This window comes from Clinocottus analis, unplaced genomic scaffold (assembly GCF_023055335.1).
Source record: "Clinocottus analis isolate CAN_PGR_092001 unplaced genomic scaffold, fCliAna1.0.p SCAF_17, whole genome shotgun sequence".
NCBI classification, from domain to species: Eukaryota; Metazoa; Chordata; class Actinopteri; order Perciformes; family Cottidae; genus Clinocottus; species Clinocottus analis.
This window is the reverse complement of record NW_027175898.1, coordinates 5782906-5789955: the sequence shown is the minus strand read 5'-3', so window position 1 is coordinate 5789955 and position 7050 is coordinate 5782906.

Genomic DNA, 7050 nt, shown 5'->3' with positions numbered 1-7050 from the left:
TGCCTAATTATGCGCTAGAAAAAAATGAAAAATGAATGACCTCCATAAGTTAAAAAGACTAAATTGTTTTTTTCAAAAACGCTAAAGCAGATTACACACTGCATTCAAATTAGCATGGACTCATGTCATACAGAATTGAAAATGCAACTTACGAAGCTGCCTGCCTTTCCTTTCTAACCATCACAATGAATTAGCTGAGCTAATGATTCAATCCTGCATGCTACATACCAGTATCTGTATGTATTAGCCATGCCAAACCATCTCTTCTGAGACCACAGTCCCCGCAGGCGTTTCATGAAATATCCCCCTCATTCCTAACCGGATGACTACAGCTGACACCGGGAGTATATTGATTTCAGCAGCATATCAAAAGTGATTTGGTTATTGAAAAATGTGACATCAAACTATTACAAATTGCTCCTATACTACATTTTTGAAAATTAGATTTGTACTTTCTTGCTTCTTTTCTGAGTGTTTCCTTCTTTTGGAAGTCCAGGGCAAAAGGGAACATTAGGAACATCCCAAGTTGCCAATAACAGACTATTACAAGGATTGACAAACACAATCACTAAGTATGCCACAGGTGGAAATCAACTCTCTCAACTGCTCTAAGGACCCTTTTTAGAGTAGATCAGAGAATTTAAGGTCCTGAGTTCACCTCAGTTGCTTGTCTTCAGACTGGGGAGGAGACTAAAGGACAAACTCCATGCAGAAAGTAGCAAGGCTGAGAATCAAAGACGAGTGGAAACCACTGAGCAGTTTCATTAATAATAGCTGCAATGTCATTCCCAATAAATAATAGTGAAAATGTCATTGTGTTCATTTTTCCTGATCATAACGAGATAAAGCCACGAACTACGGCTGTCTTATAGTTCAGAATCAAAGACAAACATCAGAGAGGGAAGAGATCATTGATGAGGCCGGGATCCTTCCACTGAGAGGCAGCCAGTATGTTGGTCTGGGGAGGAATATGTGAGCTCGCATATAGGTGGTCTGTGCCAGATGTGAGGTATAGGGTGCCTCTTGGCCTCTGAGAGAGCATATGGAATACATTGTGCGTGAGGGACTCCTTCAAGACTGTTCTCTCTTAAGCTATTTGGGTTGTGAGGCACCCCCGCTTTTCTTAGCAGAAACTGTCTCATTTAAAAGTAGCACCTTCAGTTGAGGGTGCAACAAGGATAAGGGGGCAGCAAAGCATGTAGGGTGACAGGGTAAGAAGGTCAACCTTTAAGGTGCTTGTGTCTGGGTCTGCCTCAATGGGAAGCCCTGCAGATAATGCTTTAGTTACAGTAGTGTTGATTTACACCTTTACTGAACAACATGTATGTCGTGTGTGTTACTTTATTACATGAGAATAACATGACCTCTTTATTTGTCCATCTTTGTATTTTTCACAAAATATGGGCTTCGCTCTTCACATCTGCCTCAAATGCAGCTCCTCCCCGAGGTCCCTATAATAATGAATTACCAAAGCATATCGAATGGGAAGGAAAAGGCATATCATCCCATATGAAGTGCAAGGCCAACATAGGTCTTCTTGCACATGTCTGTGAAATTATTCCTAAACAATGATAGAACGCCACTCGCTCCATTTATGCCTTCAGGCTATGTTTAAAACACCACAAAAATAACAAAAACATTCCATGCTGATGAACGTTTTCGGTGTCTGTTCAGCAAATTAACAGGAATCTGACAAAGGACATCTTCAAACGCTCCACTAATAATTCACTCCCACCTCGTTCCACCCCACTCCATAAAAAAGGGACAAGTCAAATGTGACCGTATATTCTTCTAGAAGTGTGTTAATATTACCATATCGCACTATATGATCGACAGTAGGTACTCTCTGCCATATCAGTTTAGAAACAATGGCTATTAGTCTGCTAACAGCTCTGTGTTTACATTCCCCTATAAATGACTGTAGCACCAAAAAGAACACGCCTTATATAGACAAAATCCCTTGAGTGTGGCATTTGAACTTGTCTCATACCTAAACAAAGTACATTGGTGAGATACTATCACTGTAAATGTATTTTTTTTTTCTCCAGCAGGAAATTCCTGAGAGTTTCAGGCTGACAATACCGGTACATGAAAGGGAAGGTCCAATGATATACAAGCTTTTATTATGCTGGCAGAACTTGTTACACAAACTGCGCGTGTCTTAGTCTGTGTGGATGACTGCTTGAACACATCCTTATGTCTGCTTGCACTGTACGTACGCATGAGTATGCATTGTCTGTACATCTTGTTTCAGCCAAACAGCTGAACAGGTCAATGGTTCCAGGTTATTTCCACATGGGCCGGGCCACAGGGTGCGCTGCAGTCTGTCAGAGCGGGCGAGAGGAACTTCAGTGCAGCTGGTACTCGGGAACATGCCAGAGTGAAATAAAGCCTGGAGACTGAGTGGTGATTTGTACGAAATGATGCTATAGGTTACATGATACAGACATTGCATAAGGTAATACAGTTCTTGGCTTATCCCAGAGTTAATAGTCGGATGTCAGTCCTCATTTCTCGACAAAAAACAGCCTTAATGACATGAAAAATGTCTGTGTAGAGTCATCTAATTGATCAAGGTTGTAGCAATGATGTCAACTTATACTTCGCTTTTCTAATTCAGACATGAGAGTATAATATGTTTTGCTCAAGTGAACAAACTTGCAGGCAAAGAAGACGACTAAAGGAATTTTAGAAATAGCTGGGATTAATTAGTTTCTTGTGGATCAGAGGATGTTGTTTTGGATTATTAACACCATCACTGCAAAACAACAATGCCATTAAATAAATCCTTTCAGAGCCACACTTTGCTGCCCTTTGCCTTTCTGCAGAAGTTCTGACCCCAGGCCATCTGTCACCTAAAGCCGAGCACGACAGCTCTCACTTTTGGAGAGCACCTGTGGGCAAGAGGCTGCTGGAAGTTGTGTCATCTCCAAGGATCCCACTGTTACTGTTTACAACAGCTTGCTCGAGAACCGTAATCACTCTCTCTGTATTCGTGGACAGAAGTATAAACACTTCAGCAGCTTGTTTGAGAAAGCTTTGCTCCTCGAGCAGCAGTGAGGGCAGAGTTGAATGTCTGCAGCTCATATAAGATCTCCTCAGTCAGAGAACTGGACTAATAAAGTTGAACTGAGTTGACAACCATTGTCATTGGACATCTACACCGATCACTAATGAGGGAGCGTAGATAAATGGAAGCAGGTGATTCACTAAAAGACCCCTAAAAGCATGCGAGACCCCTGAAATGTCAATCAAGCAAAATAAGCTTCAACAGTGTAAAGAAGATGTCCTTGGCTGCTTGTTCAGAGTATTTCTTAAACTCCTATCAAAATGCAGAAAAAATATAAAAGTTGGAAAAACTGTAAAGCAGTTGGCAGTAGTCATGATTTAAAGTAATTCAAGTAAATCCTCTGCTCTTGGGAAAGACTGTTCCACAGTAATTGCTTCACAATTTACAATCCCAGATACGCAGGGCTGTTGTGAGCAACTGGAGAAAATTGTAAGAAAGCTGATATTTCTGTCCTGATATTGCCACGGTAAATATTAGGCTGGGCAGATTAACTTGTTAACGTAGCGTTAATCTGGCAATCATTTAAAATACAAGCGTTCAATACACTAGTTTTTACTTCAATATTAAGCAGAAGAATTATGCAAATTATCAGTTAATTTTTTTCAACTTTGCCCAGCCCTAGTATAAACATATATATGTATAAACATATATGTATATACATAGTGAGACTACGTCAGGGCCCGGGGCAGTGAATGAACTCTGCCCTCTGAGGTCTCCGACCGGCTGCCGTGGGACGGAGACACCTTTGGCTCATCTGCAGAACTGGAGCAGTGATGGGGGGGTGGGGGGTTAACCCGACCGCTCTCCGCTTCATTTTCAGGATACTAAAATGCACCGAGCTGCTCAAGTGGAACGTACGAAGGTGCAAAAGAGAGGCAATCACGGAACATTACTCGCCCAATTACACAATGAGAAGAGCAACCCGCTGGTAGTATCCATACGGCACGTAATGTTCAGTGTGGCTGCTCCTGGGTCAGACCAGCCCAGACTCTCCACCTGCAGGGATCCCAGCCTGGGACTGACTGTCTCAAGGAGAGACTGACACAGAACAGCTCATAAATATGCAAGTCAGTAAAAAGTATGGAGAAGAAACAGGAACATCCTGTACCATGACCAAAGGGAAAAAATAAACTCCTTAATTTTTTTTGCAAAGCAATCTGAGCAGATGCTCTACAGATGATGTGATATCTGGGGTATCAAGAGACACGCTGCTTTCATGATGAACCATGTCCAAGTTAAATGGAGAAGGAAAAGCACATTCAAAGTCCTGTATTGTACTACAAGAGTAAACACACCAACATTTGGCGTGCCAACATCTCATCTTTTCTAGCTCCAATGAGAAAGTGGCGCTCGCTCTCGCTCAACAGGGCTCAGGAGTGCATGACTTCACAGCCATGACACAAACTCGACCCCGAATAACCTGGAGAGTGTGAGAAAGACTTGCATGCATTGGCACAGCATCTCACTTTGCTCACTTGTAATGGATGTTTCCAACAGACACACAACAAACAAGGTATAGAGTCTGTGCCAATAGGCCGAGAATACACAGTAAAAATCTGTTTTTGTACAATTATTATCTTATGGACAATATTTAAGCGAACTGTTCCAACATTGCACAAATTTAAGCAATGCTGAACGATTCATGAAGAAAGAAGTGAAATAACTGTTGAGCAAGGCAGTAGCCATGTCTCTGGGAAATCACATTGAGTTCAAGTTTGGTCTTAAAATCGGGCAAATCGGTCCAGTAAGCTCGGGGTCTCGACCTTTCTGCTGCCTTCCTGCTGCCTGTAACGCGTCTGTGTGTGTTGTCCAAATATGGTTGGAAATGTACTGTCAATTAAAATGTCTGTACATTTAGAGAGAACTGTCCTTTCCTGTCTTCATTCAACATGATCTTTTGTTTCCATTGAAACAATGTTAAGCAACTATGAAATATACAGTATGTATATATATATATATATATATATATATATATATATATATATATATATATATATATATATATATGTATATATATATATATATATATATATATATATATATATATATATATATATTTCATCTTCCTAACATCTCTCCACTGTAACGTATACATGGCGTTACAGTAGTATATCAAAAGTTGTACTTTGTGGTTGATGGGTGACGGATGTAATAATCTGACCTTTCCAAAAAGGAGACCTATATATCAATTCAAAAAGCATGTAGGCTGAAACGTAGCCTATCAGAACAAGGTTTAAATCCTCAATGTAAAGTCAATAAGTATGAAAGTACCCAATAATAATAATAGATGAAGTTTCTATCGTCTCTTTATGCTAGAAACACTGTAATAATTTCCTGGCTGCATGGTGAGACTCCAACAACTAAGGCTGCCATTTCAATCATAAATGTCTCTTGATCTAAAACTCCTTTTTTTTTTTTTTCTAAAACCAGAATATATCGAAACTTGGATAAAAACAGCATGAAATACATAATGTCATGAGACACAGGCCACATCATTTTACAAAGTTATGGATGACTGAGCTGAAAAACGCAGAGGAAAATGAAAGTTCAAAGTAAATATTTGAGTGGCATGTCAGAAGAAAGTTTCAGAATAATATCCAGATTTAGCTTTTCTCAAATGTCAGTCTAACATTGTCTCTCATGATGGATTACTTCAGTGATTTAATGCTATTTGGCAATAACAATATTAACAATATTTAGCGGACAGTTTGACCACATCCCATCTTTTGGGGGGGGCTTTTTAAAATGTGTATGCTACAATTCATTATATTTCTACTGTGACAACTTATGTTAGGGCATTAAACACATATAATAATATAGTTCTTGGGACAGGAGGTGGGAAAAGCATAACGAACTGTGTACCGATTCTTCAGCCTGTCTTTGATGAGCTGAGTCGGGGTCATCTGGAAGCCATTTCTACTTGTGCTTTCTCCCTCGTCTCATTTTAATCTCTCAGTGCAGCCCCACACACACACACACACACACACACACACAACCCTCCCCCTGCCGCCCCCGCTCCCTTGGGAAGCCGGAGTTCAGCGACCAAGCTCCGCGCACGCCACCTCGGCATGGCACGCAAGCTCATCCCCACTCTGCTCCCCCTAGCACGCAAAAACCTGACGGGATTATAGAAACAAATATCCCTAAACTGTACATAATACATGTCTCCTGTCCTGGGTGCCACATTCAGTGAAGCTCTATCACGCAGCCTGCACACAGTGAAGAGGGAAAGTGTCCGGTACAGGAGGAGTGTGGTAGAAGAGAAAAACAGGCTATTATTCTAATGAGATATTATATAAATAATCCAGAAGTTTGTCTGCAGTTGCCTGCAAATTGAGCTCCATGAACTTTTTTCAAATGATGTATTGTCACGTTATTAGTGATGTATCATCCCTGCGGTTTCGTTTTTTATACTTCGAGTAATTTAAACTATAATTTTTAACTGTCAGTGCATGCAAGATCAACTTTCCTTCCTCGAGATCTTGAAAGAAAGGACTGCGTGCCACTTTGAAAGAACAGTTCATACTAAAATTGCTTTATGTCTGGAACTCTGGATGATAGAAGTGTGAAAAATGTGTAGCGTGGGTGGTCGCTGGATTACATCAAACCCTTAACCTTGAATGTGTCGCTGCTTTATTCAACCACGCCACATGAAAGTGCAGCGCGTCTAAGAAAATACTGCGCTAAGGTTAAGAATATTTTGGGAAGTGGAGACTCTTCCGTGTCTTCCTGGTTTAACCGAGGACCTCAAATCATTCCAGGAAAACATTCTCCAAAAGTAGTGCTTTCCTCTTTTATGTGGGCGGTTTGATCGGTCTCTGGGCACAGCAGGTCTAACACAGCGCAGATATCACAGATAACCCCGTTCCTTGAAATGGTATTTTCTTTCTTTCTGTCTTTCACCCGAAATCTAAATGAACACAGGACTTTGGACCTGCTGTGATACTGTAACTCTCCCCATCTGACTTCAGGTCGTCTGG